The sequence below is a fragment of the Echinops telfairi genome, unplaced genomic scaffold (assembly GCF_000313985.2).
Source record: "Echinops telfairi isolate 266 unplaced genomic scaffold, ASM31398v2 ScPeMD7_4225;HRSCAF=4972, whole genome shotgun sequence".
NCBI lineage: Eukaryota > Metazoa > Chordata > Mammalia > Afrosoricida > Tenrecidae > Echinops > Echinops telfairi.
Window position 1 is genome coordinate 6,818,618 of NW_022108124.1, and position 17,307 is coordinate 6,835,924.

Consider the following 17,307-nt stretch of genomic DNA (forward strand, 5'->3'; position numbering starts at 1 on the left):
GAGTGCATAAGCAAATGTAGTGAAGAAAGCTGATGATGCCAGCTATCAAAAGATATAGCGTCTGGGATCTTAAAGGCTTGAAGATAAACAAGTGGCCATTTAGCCGAGAAGCTACAAAGCCCACATGGAAGAATCACACCAGCCTGTGTGATCAAGACGCATCAATGGGATCAGGGATCACGCATCAAATACCCAGAACAAAACAAAACCAAAAAAAATTCATATTGATGTGAATGAGGGGGAGGGCAGAGTGGAAACCCAAAGCCAATCAGTAGTCAATTGGACACCACCTGTCAGAACGGTCACAAGGAAGAGACAAGCCAGTCAGGATGCAGTATAGCACTGAGGAAACACACAACCTTCCTCTAGTTCTTTAATGCTTCCTTCCCCCACCTCCATCATGACCCCAATTCTACCTTACAAATCTGGCTAGACCCAAGTATGTACACTGGTAAAGATAAGCGCTCACAACGCAGGGAATCCAGGACAGATAACCCCTCAGGATCAATATGTGGAGCAGTGACACCAGGAGGGTAAGGGAAAGGCAGAGGGGGTAAGGGGCAACCGATTACAATAATCAATGTCTGCCCCCCACCTCCCAGGGGGACGGACAACAGAGAAGTGGGTGAAGCGAGACAGCGGTCAGTTTAAGACATGAAAAAAAAGAGTAATTTATAAATTATCAAGGGTTCATGGGAGAGGGAGGGTGGGGGAGGGAGGGAAGAAAAAAATGAGGAGCTGATTTCTCAAGTAAAAAGAAAATATTTGAAAAAGATGGTGACCACATATGTACAGATGTATTTGACACAATGGATATATGTATGGATTGCGATAAGAGCTGTACAAGCCCCCAATAAAATGATTTTTTTTTAAATTACAGTAGAGGAAACCCACAGGGGTAGTTCTTCCCAGTTCTATAGGTCACGGTTAGCAGGAATCAACTCAAAAGCCCTGAGTTTTGACCTACCTCAGTCTTCCCATAGTTCATTCTGAGGTGGGGGGTGGGGAGGGCCCGAACTTGAACATCCGCTATGTTCAACTGTCATCTTGGGCCAAAAGGAAATCGCAGGTTTCAGGAGCGAAATGACAGTCCTCGGTTGAAGTGAGCAGGGCTACAACCAGTCTCCTAACCAATTCCCCATTGTTCTCTGCGTACCCTTGGCCTTGGTGTGCTGCAGGTCTGGCCCTGTTTACCAAATATTACAGCTCCCTGTAGGAATCCCTGCCCTGAAATCAGCTTCTGAGCCCTGAAATCTTTCTCAATCCCCTGGTTTCTCTGGTGAGGTCACCTTTCCTGGAAATCCCTATGATTTCCTTCCCTCAGCCATGTGTCAGTGGTGAGGTCAGTGGAGCCAAGAAGACAGAGGACGAGCTAGGCAGTAATAAGCCAAACCAAGTTTTTGGAAATCATTGCTTGAACCAAGTCACACCCCCATTCAAATCTAGAACGCCGAGTCCTTAACACTTCCAAAATACATCGCGTTCTCCTTTATTTACTCTCTTCTCCACCTCCTGACCCCTGCGTTTTCTCAACCCATGAAGGCCGCCAGTCATCCCTTCCCTCTGGCACTAACAGAATCCAAATTTTGAACTGAAACAGGCAGTTACAATTTGACCCGAAACAGGAAGTGCTCGGTCTATCACAGTAAGGAAATCTGCTCTCCAGAAGACAGTCATAACACACCAAGAGGCTTTGTTCAAGTTGAAATAAGCATCTGAATTACAGTTTATCTGCAAACCTTTCAGCGTTTTTAATCAGTTAAGGCACATTTCTTATAATATGTGTTACCTGAAGTAATCTTTACAAAAACCTGAAAACTATACTTGCCGCAGCTCAGTCAACTTGTTTTTTCCTGCGTCTGTAGCTTGGTTTTTAACCATCCGTGTGCTGCCATGGTGGGGTAGGGGATATGCATTGGGCTGCTGTCTGCATAGTCAGCAGTTCAAAACTACCATCAGCTCTGCGGGATTGGGCTTTCTACTTCCATAGGTGCTGTGAGCAGTGAGTTTGGTGTTGAAATAAAATACTATAGGTTCTGTCTCCTTTGACAAAGAAACTCTTCAACTGTGTGGGTGTTGAAATAAAATACTGTAGGTTCTGTCTCCTTTGACAGCGAAACTCTTCAACCGTGTGAACATAATCTCTCTCGCTCTCTCTTTTAGGATCTTTTGAAGAAATCTAGCTTTCAAAGTTGTCAATATTCACTAACTTGAATCAGTTGAGTGTTGCCAAGTAGAAATAAATGAATAAAAATGATGTGTAATCAACTTAGCTTTAATATGAAAATGAGTGCTTCAGAAATGGCAGAAAACACTTGGTTCTCTTGAGCATTCAAACTGTTCCTAGCATACAGCAAAGCTCAACCCACATCCAATTTCCTCGTTTAAAATTAGTGCTAGTTGAATTAGGAAGATATTTCTTTTTTTTAATTATTGTAACAACATTAGCTTATCAGGAAAACTTTATTTCTTATGTTTCCCCTCTGGAGAACTCACTCACCTTTCTTTCCCTAGGTCCCCCATTCACTAGCCTGTGAACTCACAAATCCGTAACCCTCCTTCTGCCTGACATCATAGAGTTCATAGTTTCTAAGCAACCTCTCTGTCTAAGATAATACAAGTTGCCATAAAAGAAATTTAAAAGAAACCTGTTTGTGATTCATGGGGCTTACAAACCACGCCATATTTCCCTGGGACGCGATAGTGTAACCCAAGCAGGAGCACCTGGAGTATGTGGGAGGAGAGACCAGCTTAAGAACACATGTGGGCTCCTTGTCCCACTGGCTGTTCAGAACGCTAGGGCAGCCTGCACCAAGATCTGGCCCTTGCGGAGCAGACAGTCTGTGAATATTTTCAGTTAAGTTCTTCTCGAGGATAACTCCCTTTAGGGGCCTCTAAGTCAGCCTACGAGTTCGGCTGAGATCTGCAAGGTTAGCAGTTCAAACCACCAGCCAGCTCTGAGAGAGAAAGACGAGCCTTCCTAAACTCACAGGAGCAGCTCTATCCTACCCTATAGGGTTGCTATGAGTTGGCCTCATGTCGATTGCGGTGAGCTGGATAGCTTTGTCTGGTGGAGCAAATACTCAGCTACTCATGAATGTTTGCTGGTTCAAATGCACCCAGCCCTGCCTTGGGAGAAGGGTCTGGCAGTCTGCTTCAGAAAGGGCATGGCCGTTAAAACTCCTAGGGAACCCAGTTCTACTTTGAAACATATTGAGCACCATAAATGGGAATCAACTTAGGGGGGTTTTGTTTGATATTTTGTTGTTGTTTAACTTTGTCTCCCTTTGGGGTAAACCTTTGACTAAGTACATTAAATCTTTGTGATAACCTGATAAAATGAGTTCAGTGAGCTGCATTTTACAGATGCAGAAATTGGAGTGCAGACAGGTTAATTGTCCAAGTTTAAATGGCTTTCTAAAATGGCAGAGCAGCAATTGGAAAGCCGTGCCAATTTCAATGCCAGACTTCTCAAATTCTAGTCACCTACTTGACCAATACCTTTACTTACTCTTCTAATCTTGCACCCCCCAGCCCCCATCCAGAGTCAGACTCACTGTACAGAAACAAAATGGGGGAAAAAATAAGCCAGAATGTTGTAAGCCTTGCCTACAGCCATCAACAACCCCTCTTTTCCTATTATTAGCGATATAAGCTATATACTATATAACTATATTCTAAGAAGGCCCCTGGATGGGAGCCCTGGTGGCCTAGTAATTCTGAGTTTGGCTGAGATCCACAAGGTCAGAAGTTCAAAACTACCAGCTGCTCCGTAGGTGGAAGACGGGCCTTTCTACTTCCATAAGCAGTTACAGTGTCAGAAACTCACAGGGGCAGCTCTACCCAGCCTTGTAGCGTCACTGTGAGTTAGCAATGACTGGATAGAACTGACTTTGGTTTTTCCGTCTGGAGGCATAGTGGTTAAAGTGCTTGACTAAGCACCTAAACGTCAGTTATTTGAATCCACCAGCAGCTCCACGGGAGAAAGATGTGGCTATTCACGTCTGTAAAGAATGGCCGTCCCCTTAACTTTCAAGAATTTTCTTCTATATGGAAAGTGCAAATTAATTGAGCTCTGGTATTAAAACTGGAGATGATCATTCTTAATCACCTGATGAGCCGCTATGTAATACAGTGGTCTGAAAGCCACCAAATAATCAAGCACATTGTTGATATGAAACAGCACATAAAGTCTGGCTAGACCAGAGGATGTACACTGGTACAGACAGGAACTGGAAATACAGGGAATCCGGGGCGGATGAACCCTACAGGACCAGTGGTGTGAGTGGCGAAACAGGGAGGGTAGAAGGAGAGTGGGTTGGAAAGGAGGAACCGATTACAAGGAACTATATGTGACCTCCTCCCTGGGGGACGGACAACAGAAAAGTGGGTGAAGGGAGACGTCGGACAGGGCAAGATATGACAAAATAACAATTTATGAATTATCAAGGGCTCATGAGGGAGGGGGGAGCAGGGAGGGAGGGGAAAAATGAGGACCTGATGCCGGGGGCTTAAGTGGAGAGGAAATGTTTTGAGAATGATGAGGGCAATGAATGTACAAATGCACTTTACACAATTGATGTGTGTATGGATTGTGATAAGAGATGCATGAGCCCCTAATAAAATGATTTACAAAAATGAAACAGCACATAAACATTTTATAATGAAGTGACATTGCTTTCATCCAAATGGCTAAATAAAAGTTGCTGCCAATATTTTTGTAACATGGAAAGATATCTTGAATTAATATCAAATTTCCAAGGTCTATCAAGCCCTTTATTATCAACTAGCCTGGTGATCTAATGTCAAGGAAAACATATACACACTCAGGTTTTAAATTGTATATTCCTGAATACTAATAATATAGCAATAAGGCTACCTTTCATTTATATCGCATGTAATGGATGATTTTGTTTTTCAACAAATAAAATGGATTTCTTGGGTTTACATATCAGCACTTAATTGTTCCTATTTGATTCTGTGTGCCATCGAATATGTTTTGACTCATAGAAAGTTTATATGACAGAGTAGAATTATCCCATAGGACTTCCTGAGTTTCCTAGAAACTTAACTCTTTCAAGCTTCATCTTCTTTGTTTTAAACAGGGGGAAAAAGCAGTACTTGGAATCTATGGCCTTCGTGGTAGAAATGAAGCTAAAGATAGCATGAGAGAAAATGTCAAGACCAATAACGTTTTCATTGCATGTACCATGTTTCAAGTCGACACGTGGACTTCGCCAGGTAGACTACACAGGAATCAAACTGACTATGTCTTCAGAAAGAGATGATGGAGAAGCTCAATAATATCAAGCAAAATAAAGTCAGGGCTCAACTGTAGAACAGACCATCAACCATTTTACATAGGTTGAGTAAAGCTGAAAAAAATATTAAACAATCCACAAGAGTCAAAATATGACCTTGAATCTATCGCACCTGAATTTAGAGAGCATCTCAAAACCAAATTTAGCACATTGAGCACTCATGATAGAATATTTGATGAGCTATGAGACAACACCAAGAACATCATACATGAAGCAAGCAAAAGGCCATTTAAAGGATAGGAAAAGAGAAAAAGACTAAAATGGATGTCAGAAAAACTTTTAACCTTGCTCTTGAATGTAGAGTAGCTAAAGCAACTATAAGGAAAGATGAAGTAAAAGAGTAGAACAGATAATTTCAAAGGACAAAGTATTACAATAAAATGAAGTGGGCAAAAACCTGGAGTTAGAAAACCAAAAAGCAAGAACATGCTCAGCATATCTTAAGTTGAAAGTAATTATGAAAAAATTCAGGCCCCAAGCTGAAATGTTGAAGGATTCTGTGAGCAAAATATTGAATGATGCAGGAAGCATCAAGAGAAGATGAAGGGAATACACAGATTCAATGTATAAAAGAGAATTAGTGGAAATTGAACCATTTTGAGAGGTAGTATATGAGCAAAAACCAATGGTATTAAAAGAAGATGTCCAAGGTATATTGAGGACATTAGTAAAAAAAAACAAGGTTCCAGAAATTGATGGAATACCTTTTGAAATGTTTCAATAAGTTGATGAAGCACTGTAAACTCTCACTCACCTGTGCCAAAATATGTGACAGACAGCTACCTGGCCAACAGAATAGAAGAGATACATATTTGTGCCCTTTCCAAAGAAAGAGACCAAAAAAAAAAAAAAAGGTAACACAAAAATTATCAAATAATATCATCAACATCACATTGTAAGTAGAATTTTGCTGAAGATAGCTCAACAGTGGTTGCAGTGTTACATTGACAGGGAGCTGCCAAAAAATCAAGCTAGATTCAGAAGTGGATGGGGCACACAGGATTTCATTGCTGACATCGGACGTATCTTGACTGAGAGCAGAGAATACTAGAAAGATGTTTGCTTAGGATTTATTGACCACGCCAAGGCATTTGACTGTGTGTATCACAACAACCCATAGGTAACATTGTGAAGGATAGGAATTCAATATTACTTAATTGTGCTCATGTAGAACCTGTATATGAACAAGAAGCAATAGTTCAAACAAAACAAGGGCATTCTGCATGTCTGTGCTCCAAGGTTGTATCCTTTCACGATACTTACTCAATTTTTATGCTGAGAAATAATCCAAGATGCCAGACTATATTAAGAAGAACATGACATCAAACCTGGAGAGAGGCTTATTACTAACCTGCAGTATATAAATGGCACACTGCCTTGCTTGCTGGAAGCAAGGAAGAATTCAAGTCCTCGCTGACAACCAATGACTGCTGCCTTCATTACAGATTGCATTATGGGTTGTAAAGAACTTCAAAAGCCTCACAACTGAACCAAGAGACACCTTCTTGAGAGACAAAGAAAAGATTGAAGCTGTCAAAGGATTTTCTTTTCGTCAACACTGATGGAAGCAACAGTCAAGAACCCAAATGATTTACTGCATGGGGAGAAACTGTTGTACAAGATCTCTTCAAAGTGTCAAAGAGCAAGGTGTCACTTTGAGGCCGAAGGGGCACCTGATGCAAGCCATGGGATTTTCACTCATCTCCTATGCATTAAGTTAGACAATGAACAAGGCTGCATCGAGAAGAATTGATGTATTTGAATAAGATGTTGTTGAAGAATATTGAAAGTACTGTGACTGCCAGAAGAACAAAAAAGCTCTGTCTTGAACTAAGTGCAGCATGAATGTTCCTTATACAAAAGATGCCAACGGGGAGGGGGAAAATGAGGAGCTGATACCAAGGGCTCAAGTAGAAAGAAAATGTTTTGAGAATGATGATGGCAACAAATGTACACGTGTGTGACACAATGGATGGATGGATGGATTGTGATAAGAGTTGTAGGAACCCCCAATAAATTTTTTTTTAAGATGTCAAAATTTCATCTTCAAGAAAGACCAGACCTGGAAAAGGAGGACCTCATTCTTAGTAAAATAGAGGGTCAGTGAAGAAAAAAAAAAAGAAGGAAGACCCTCAATGAGACGGATTGTTACAGTGACTGCCAACCATGGACTCAGACATAACAGTGGTTGGGAAATGGTTCAGGACTGGGCAGTGTTTTGTCGTTCAGTTGTGCATTGGATCGCCATGAGTCAGACCTGACTCGACAGCACTTAACAACAACACCAATAACAAGCCTCATTTGTACAATGAAATAACAATGATTCTCTCACGCAGACCTTGTGAAGACCACTTAGCACCACACTTGGTGTACAGTGAAGTCTATCCACGACATCCCAACCCAAAGCCAAATGGCTGCCATTGAGTGTATTCCTACTGAGAGCAACCCGACATAACGTTTCTGAAACTGTGAGTCTTTGGGGGACGAAGTTATTTTCACCTTTCTCTCCCATAGCCATTGGTAGATTTGAACCACAGACCTTGCGGTTGGTAGTCCAATCCTTAACCCAAAGTATCACCAAGGCTCCTTTATCCAATAAATGATAGTGGTTGTTTAGAGGGAAAGAGACTCCCTGGTGGCTAAGAAGTTAAGCAATCCAATGCAAACCAAAAGTCTGTTATTGAAACCATCCACTGCTCCTATTCAAGAGAAATAAAGGTGGCTGTCTGCATCCATACAGGTTACATACAGCCTGTAAAGCCCCATGAGGAGTTCCGCTCTAACGTACGTCACTGTGACTTGATGGCACATAAAAACTCCAACAGCTTTCCGTAGGAGAAGTCCTTGCGGGGTGAACATAGTTAATGTGCTTGGTTTCCAGTGCAAAAGCCCCATGTTGGAGTCCACTTGGAGGGCTCCTGAAAGGCATGACCATCTCCTTCTGAAAGATCAGCCATTGAAAACAGAGCACGGTTCTACCCTGACATACCTGTGGTCACCATAAGAGACTCAACAACATCTGTTGTTTTTTCTTTCAGGGGGTATTTACACCCCCCCCCCAAAAAAAAAAGGGAAGGTGCTTTTAAGATTTTCATTTTTCAGGAGGACGAGGATTGGCTTGAGATTTTTATCTTTAGTTTTTTGAAGAGGTACTTGCATTCAGTATCACATCGATCACAACCCCATGAGCATGTTGTCAGCCATTAACACATATGGTTGTGGCTCTGGTATGTGAATGGGGATGGATTGCTCAACAGGAATTGCTGTGTTTTTATGTTTTAAGTGCTATTTTTCCCCCAGGGCTTGCAGCATGTCACTCTATTTCAGAAACAAGTGGCTCATGTGCCTAGAAAACCATGTGCTGAGGATCAGTGTCAGAGAGTCTGTTTGCTCATAAAAGGTCATCAACTTGGAGAGGACCTTATTTTTACTCCAGGTTCGGGTGCTTCCCTACAAAGAGCTTGGGTGTCAATGGTACTTACTGCCATGCTGCCCTGAGGTAAGTAGTCCTTTCACCATTAATTCATGGGATTAACAGAATTTACGGAAAGAAAGAAATGTTACTATATTTAGTCTGATTTCGCCACGTCTCTGGAATAACAAGATATAAAAACCAGTTCCGCCCCCCCAAAAAAACGGAAATTTCACAATGAGGGAGAGACAACTTCATCTTTGACAATAACAGTCAAGAGAACACCACCCCCTCCCACTTCCCATCGGACCCACCCCCCACCGCCCCCCCCCAAAATAAAATCACAAGTCCTGTGCAGGGAAAATACTCCCTTGGTTCTAAGAGCCATCTGGTCATCCCATGAAGCATATGCGTGGTGGGTAAGTAGACACTTTGGATCAAGCACATCCAGATCCTAGCTCTGCCATTAACTGGTAGTGTGACGCTGGGCAAGTCATTTAATCTTTGCTAAGTTCCTATCTTCAGTTCTGCAAAATGAGGGAAATAGAGCCTCCTTCATCACATGTATGCCAAAGGTGAAAGAAATAATGTACACAAGGTGCTAGCTAGCACCTAACATCATCTCAAGAAATGATGGTGGTTAGTGTTGTTTTTATTAACATTTTTTTAGTAACCCAGAAAGACGAAGGGTGTATGCCCATCATGGTTTCTGCCCTGACTTTCCGGCAGTAGCTTTAAGACTGGAGTTCAAAGATGCATAGAGAAGAAAAGCACCGAGGAGCTCAAAGGATGTTTGCAACGTTCTTCTCAGTACTGTCCGAACCTGTGCTTCTGCCTACCAGACTTGCTTTCTTTCCTCAGGCACGTATTCTACTCCTGTTTCCATGCCAGCCTTGCTAACTTCCTTTGTGTTTCCTGCAGGAGTCATCACCAGCTCCAGTACACTGACAGATGAATTAGATGATCCGAATCACATCCCTGCTCTTATCAGTGGGACTTCCAACTCAAAAGGATGAACCAAACCCACTACCATCAAGTCAGTTCTGATTCATAAAAACCCTAGAGGCCAAACAGAACTTCCCCTGTGGGTTTCCTGAGCTGCAAATCTTTGCTAGAGCAGAAAGCCTCATCTATCTCCCCTGGAATGGCTGGTGGTTTAGAACTACAGACGTTGGGGTTAGCAGCCCAACACATAACCCATGATGCCACCATCACTCTTCCATTAGTAGATGGTCAAATCAACTTAGTGGATTTGGGCCTATAATCTTGTTCATGAAATAGAAGATATCAATGCAAATCTCATGTAGTTAAGAAAAGTATTATTTCATTAAATTTGCATCCCCCTTTTGAGAGAGAGAGAGAAAAAACTGGGTTGTAAGATAAAATGCATTTCTGTTGTCATTTGGACTAAAACCCTTTAAAGTTTCTTTATAAATAGAATGCCTATTGCTGAATATCTACAGTATCTATAAAATGAGGATCCAAAATGGCACTAGTTACTGATGCCTTGGTTTTATTGTGTTGGTCCACTTTTTCATCTCTGAATAAGAGAATGGATTAAGTCTCCTCCTCAGTAAATAAATGATCTAAGCATGTAATCATGATCTGAAACCCATTTCCAAGGAAGTGGAGAGACCCACTGGGAAACAGATGAAGCAAAATGAGTAGAGTGATTGACACTTGAAGCGTGATATTGATTCTGTGACTCCTGTCCTCAGCCTGAGAGCTTCCTTTTGTACACAGACCTGGGTAGCACAGACAGTTAAGCGTTCTACTACTAGCCAAAGGATCACAGCTCAAACCCGTCTAGAGACAATTTGGATTAAAAAAAATAATGAGAGTAGCAATACCAGGAGGGGAAGGGGAAGATGGGGTAGAAAGGGGGGACCCATAACAAGGATCTACATATAATCCCCTCCCTGGGGGATGGATAACAGAAAAGTAGTGAAGGGAGACATCGGATAGTGTAAGACACGGCAAAATAATAATTTAAACATTATCAAGGGTTCATGAGGGAGGGAGTAAGCAAAGAGGGAGGGGGGAAACTGGGGAGCTGATACCAAGGGCTCAAGTGGAAAGCAACTGTTTTGAGAATGATGATGGCAAGAAATGTACAAATATGCTTGACACAATGGATGGATGGATGGATGGATGGATGGATGGACGGACGGACGGATTGTGATGAGTCATACAAGCCCCCAATAAAATGATTCTTTTTAAAGAATCATTTCCCGAGGAGCAGGAAAACCCTGGTCCGAAGGAGATAGCTGAGGATTCTCCCACCTGCCTGAGCTCCCGGCCCCACATAAGTGCATCCCAAGAAGATGGAAGATGCTGTCAGTGCGTCTATGTTCTGTGTCTCTGCTTCTCTTCAGTCTCTATGGACCAAGAGAGACAGGTTAGAGACCAATCCAGTGACCCAGCAGGCCTGGGATGCCAAAGCCTTCTGAAGCCTGTCCTTTTTTTTTTTTTCTACTTACTTTTGGCATAGACTAAATCACTTCCTTCTCCCCTTCACACGGGCAGTTAATTAATAATTAACATTGAGAATTATATCTGCCAAGGTGATCAGACCGCCAGACTTAACTCCGTACATATCCTCCCCGTTGGAAAGCTCAAAGAGAAAACTATTCTACAAGCAGGAAGTGAAAGAGCTTATAAACATGCAATTGGAGCATGTGGATCTAGGCAGAGGGTCTTCACTGCGGGTTCTCCAAGCAGTCACAGTCTAATACGGCCAATAGCCCTTACTGCACGTGATGCTGTCCAGCCTTCCTCTCCCTTTTCTGGCCTCTTGGGCTCATGACAGTCCTGCTAGCTCGTTTACTCTTCAGACGTAGCATGTAGCCACCTTGGTTTAATCGACAAGGTTGCATTGTGCTACACTGAGATGACAGCCCTACCACCTTGACCGTTCCGGGAGTTTTCCAAATTTGTGACCACATATGTATAGACCATAGGTTCTCAAACTTATTTAGGCTCCAACACCATTTTCAGAAAAAATAATTACTCAGCACCACCCTGAAAATTAAAAACGTTCATACGATCTAGCCCATGACATAGGATAAAGTGTACATATCTGCTTTTGCAGACCCTTGGTTGGTTCCTGTACCAAACAGGGGGTGGTGTTGCCAACTTGGGAAATGTTAGTATAAGTCATCCATCCGTTCATTAAGACTAAAGATGGTCTCAATCACTAGTAGTGAAATTTCTATATTAATGCTCATTAGCAAAAGAAATAAAATAAAATATAAAACCTCCCTGTCATTGAGTCAATTCCAAACCATAAAGTGAATCCCCAAGAGGGCATGACCTTTATTACTTGCAGGAACACAAAACCAATGAGGAAATCAGAGAGGTGGCTTCTCAAGGTCAGCATCTGCTTGTCTTCTGGTTGATCTGATGTAGTCAGTTGGTAAAAAGGCAACTATTTGATCAGATATTATTTTTTGTGGTTGGTATTGTACATTATTTTCCGTATCAACGATGTATTAATCATTTGAACATGAGCCCTGGGAGAGTTCTGCAATTGAAGCAATTTTTAAATCTGTGAAATAAACATAGCTTTTTAAGTCGCTTTCCAAGGCTTGCTGCAAATTCGTCACAGGCTTAAGAACGCATCTCCATTGCCGTTCCATCTAACACAAGTCACGTAGGCGTTGTGGCCATCGTCTGAGGAATAAATCCATTGCACCATCATTTCCATACCTTCAAGACTGACAAAGACCTCCGTGTTAGGAATTCTGATGATTCATATTTTAACCCTAATTTTCAAATCAAAACACGAGGCACAGTTTCCGAGATTAAATTTGGTCTGGTTTTGTGATTTCTTATAAAATAGGTTACAAAAGCATAAAACCCTAAACAAATTTTTAGCCTTTGCATTTATGTTGAAGTTAAAAAATTCAAATGTTGAAGAAAATAACTCTGGCCCTCTGGAAATTTTTCAATATCTGTTTAAATACCTCGCTCTATTCAATAAGCCTTAGAAAGATTCACTCTCTCCATCCCTTCTGCATTGCCCCTCTAACCCCCCACCTTTGGCAGAGTTTTATAAGTTTCATAAATAAATGATTCTCCAACTTTACAATGAAAAGAGCATTGCACACACACTCATAACTGCATCGAATATAGGTTTCCATCCCCACGCGCGTCCTCGTTTCCTTCAGCCTGTAACTCTCCATTTTTGTGATGCATATATTGTTACTCTCTCACTGAGCTACGTCATTCAGTTATGGTGGCCCAAATATCGGACTGCCTTGGTTATTTCATTGATTTATGGAAGCAATGGGTCAGAACACTTGACACTGGGTTGTCTCAGAAAGAGAGGCATATGGTCCACGCAAAGAAGCAGGCATCTTCTGTTGGAGTGGAGGGGAAGCAGAAAGCATGCCTAGGGTGCTGGGTCCTGAGCATCAGGGAGGCCCAGCCCAGCTGTCACTCAAGCATGGAAGGCCTAGTGATTATACTAGCAGAGCTGTGCCTATCAAGTGTGTTTCCTCCATGATTTCGTGTAACCCTCTTGTTAGTTGACTATCTTAACAAAGTAGCACAACATGGATGGCTTTAAACCACAGAATTTGAGTCCTTCATAGCTCTCACGTCTAGAGATCCAAATCCGTGGGTCAGCGGGTCCACGATTCCTCAAAAGACTCTGGAGAAAGATTCTTCCTTGTCTCTTCCAGTGCTTGTAGCCTGTGTAGATTCCTACTTGCATGGAAAGCCTTCCTCTCTCTTTCTGTGCCTCTTGTCCTCTTTTATACAGACACCACTCAGCTTGCTTCCATGCCCACTTCACTCCATTATAACCTCATGTTACCTGATCTCTGGAGACTTTAATTTTCAAATGTCACATGCAAAGGTCCCAGGGGTTAAGGCTGCAACATGACTTTTTCAGAGGATACAATCCACGCCACTGCACTTCCTGACAACCCTTTAACGTAGATACACCTATTATTGGCTGTATAAAGGAAATGTGGTTACTTAGAACTGTTGGGGCCTGAGCCAGACCCAAATCAACCTCACTCTAGAGAGGATGTCAGAATTTGAGTCAGTTCTTGGGGGAAAAAAAACAAAACACAATTCCCATTAGGGTCTTTTAATGCTGTTAAAGCTTCTACCATTGCATCAGGCTTTGCAACATCCCACCTGTCTCAGAAGGAAACAGGTCCTCTGGGGTCTAAAACCAAGAAAATATACGCAATGGGATGGGCAATTCAGAAGCATGTTTTCATTTTTGCCTTTAAATAATTCTCATAGCAAATGCAATTCCCACTCCTGACTCCTCACGCTTTTCCCTCAACATGTTCTTTTTTGATTATTTATTATTATCATAATGAACATTTACTACACACATCACTGTGTAAAATATGAAGGAAGAGAGACTCCCCCACCCTTTTTGCTTATGATCCAAATATTTAGATTGTAAACACAATGTGTTTGTCAGGTTAATTCTGTATTAAGAAATAAAGCATTTGCAGGAAATGTCAGATGCTTATTTTATGATTAGTGTAAGGAGTAATTTATGCTACAGGAAGATGTGGACTTGGCACGGAAAGCTCTGTCCACCTACCCACATGTTTGGAAGGCAGCAACAATATTTTCCCTATAGCACTTTTTTTTTTTAAGGCGATCAACACTTGCAGGCCTCAGTAAAATGCAGTGGCAGGAAGCGGGAGTGTAAGCAATTGTCAGTGGCCAGCAGGGCAGGTAGGTCAAAGGCATTCATTGAAGAGTTTGCCTGTTCCTCCTTAGTGTTTTTGTTACGTATGGTAGGGTCAATTCCAACGCATAGCAACCTCCAGGACAAAGTAGAACTACCCCATAGAGTTTCGTAAACTGGAATTAGTATGGGAGAAGACGGCCACATCTTTCTACCACTGACTGACTTGTGAATTCAAATCAGCAGCCATTTATTTAGCAGGCAAGCCCTTAAGGATTGAGCAGCCAGGGCTCCTTCACACTCATTCACTGCCATCAAGTTGATTCTGACACCTAGTGACCCTATAGGACAGGGTAGAACTTCCCCAGTAGGTTTCTGAGACTGTAACTCTTTATAGGAGTAGACAGCCTCATCTTTCTCTCTCAGAACGGTTGGTGGTTTTGAACCACTGATCTTGCAATTAGCAGCCCAATGTGTGTGGACCTTCAGGACTCCTTAAAAGCCCATAAACCAAACCTACCAGCCTCGACTTGACTCCAACTCATGGCAACCCTGCAGGACACAGTAAAACTGTCCCATAGGATTTTCAAGGCTATCAACTTACCAAAAACAGGTTACCACATCTTTCTCCCATCATGCCACTGGTGCCTCTGAACTACTGAGCTTTCAGTTAGCAGTCAAGGACTGAACCGCTGCACTGCTAGGCTTCCTAGGATGGATAAATGGATAAATATGGATCAAGACTTTTGTGCAAATAAATACATGAGACCCATGAAAAGTGACATGTGGGGAGGGGATTCAAAAAACTCAATGGAAAATGGAGTTAAAAGTGAATAACATTTCCCACAACCATTTGGAAATCCCTTCGTATTAGTCCACTTTCTCCCCTTTCACAATCTGCAGAAGACTGGCAGTGCAGACAGGAGAGGGCAACACGTTTGCTTCGGGGCTTTCTGACCATGAGGCTTTTCGCCTTTTGAAGAGTCAGCAGCCCAAACGTGATGTTTCCCATTTAAAAAATTATGCCAATTTCAGGTGCTATGAGATGGAAGAGAATAGGAGTTGCCTGACATGTCTATGCATAGTATTGGTTATGTGCTGCTGAGTTGATCTGACCCCCTAGAATGGCCATAGAGTTTTCTCACCTTGACAGGCGTCCATCACCAGGGATCTCACCAGTGGCCAATGGGTGGGTTCAAAGCTCCAACTTTCAGTTAGCAGCCAAGTGCTTCAGTATTGCACCACCAGGGTTCCTTGACCACCCACACTATGAATCTCATGTTGGTAGAAGTGGGTCGAGACCCTTTTGGGGGTCGAACGACTCTTTCACAGGGGTTGCCCGATTCATAACAGTAGCAAAATTACAGTTATGAGGTAGCAACAAAAATATTTTATGGTTGGGTCACCACAACATGAGGAACTGTAATAAAGGGTTGCGGCACTAGGAAGGTTGAGAACCACTGCCCTAAACCATTCATCACAGGTGGTGGTCCTAGGTGGCTGTGATTCACAACACCCTCATGCAAAATATACCCAAAATGCCACCATTATGATGGTGGGTACTGTTTGAGTCCGTGGATGCAAATACTGTGGCAATCCAGCTCAGTTAGGAGTTCCCTCATTTTTTGTTAGCCCTCGACTTCACCAAATGTGATGCCCTTGGCCTAGTCATGGGTCTTTCCTGGTGGTATTTTCAAAATAAGAGACAAAATCTGTTCAATCTCACCTTTAAGGAACAATCTGGTTGTGTGTCTTTTATGGCTGCCTGGCTTGTTTGTTCAATATGACAAAAATGTTGTGATATTCAACATTTTCGCCAGTACCACAATTGGAGTGCATCAGTTATTTTTCTGGCTTCTTTTTTCACTGTCCAAATTTTGCAGGTATAGGAATCAATGTCAAAGGCATGGTTTGGGTCAGGCACAATGTAGTCATCAAAATGCTATCTTTGCTCTCTAAAGCATTACAGCAATCTTTTGCTGCCTTGGTTAAAGTATTAGCTGCTTACCGCAAGGTCAGCAGTTCAAATTTACCAGCCACTTCATTGGAGAAAGATGCAACAAGCTCCTTCCACAAATATAACAGTTTTGAAAACCCACAAGGGAAGTTCGACTCTGTCCTATTAGGTCACTATGAGTCAGAATCAACTCAACACCAGAGAGTTTCATACAGCATTTGATTTCTTGACTGCTGCTTCCCCCAGCACTGGTTGTTGATGCAACTAAAATGACATCGACAACTTTCGTGTTTCTCTCCATCGATCAAGATAATGTTTATTACTCTAGTTGTTTTCTTCGTGTCCGGGCGTAATCCATAATGAAATCGGTAGTCTAGTCCTTTCGCTGGATGTGCTTCAAGTCACCTTCATTTTCGTCCACTAAAGTTTCACCCACTGCATATCTTTCTCCAGTGCTGGTACCATGTTCTTGTTCGTATGGTCCAGCTCCGCAAAATGTTTGTTTAGCATTTAGAATTGAATCAAGTAAGCTGAAATGACACAACCCTGTCCCGTGCCCTTTCCAAATGTCACCACTGCATACTAGTCATGGCAGTCCCCATGAACGCTAAGGTATTTCAACAGAAGACACTTCTTCCAGGCCTTAGGGTTAGCCTGCAAGTCGGTCAAATCACACACGAGCCAATGAAGATGGTCAAAACTTGTGTCTCAAAAGCTGTTGAAAAGATCTAAAAAAATCACTCGTGAAGGGCCAAAGGGACCAGGCTTCAAACACCAAAGGAGGGGAGAAAAATCATATCCTCGTCAATGAGGGTGGCACATGATGGGGACCCAATGCCCATCTCTAGACAACTGGACATATCTTGCAGAGGGGTAGTGGGGAGATGAGTCACTTAGGGTTCAGTATAGCAATAATTAGACCCACAACCTTCCTCTAGTTCTTAAACGCTTCCTC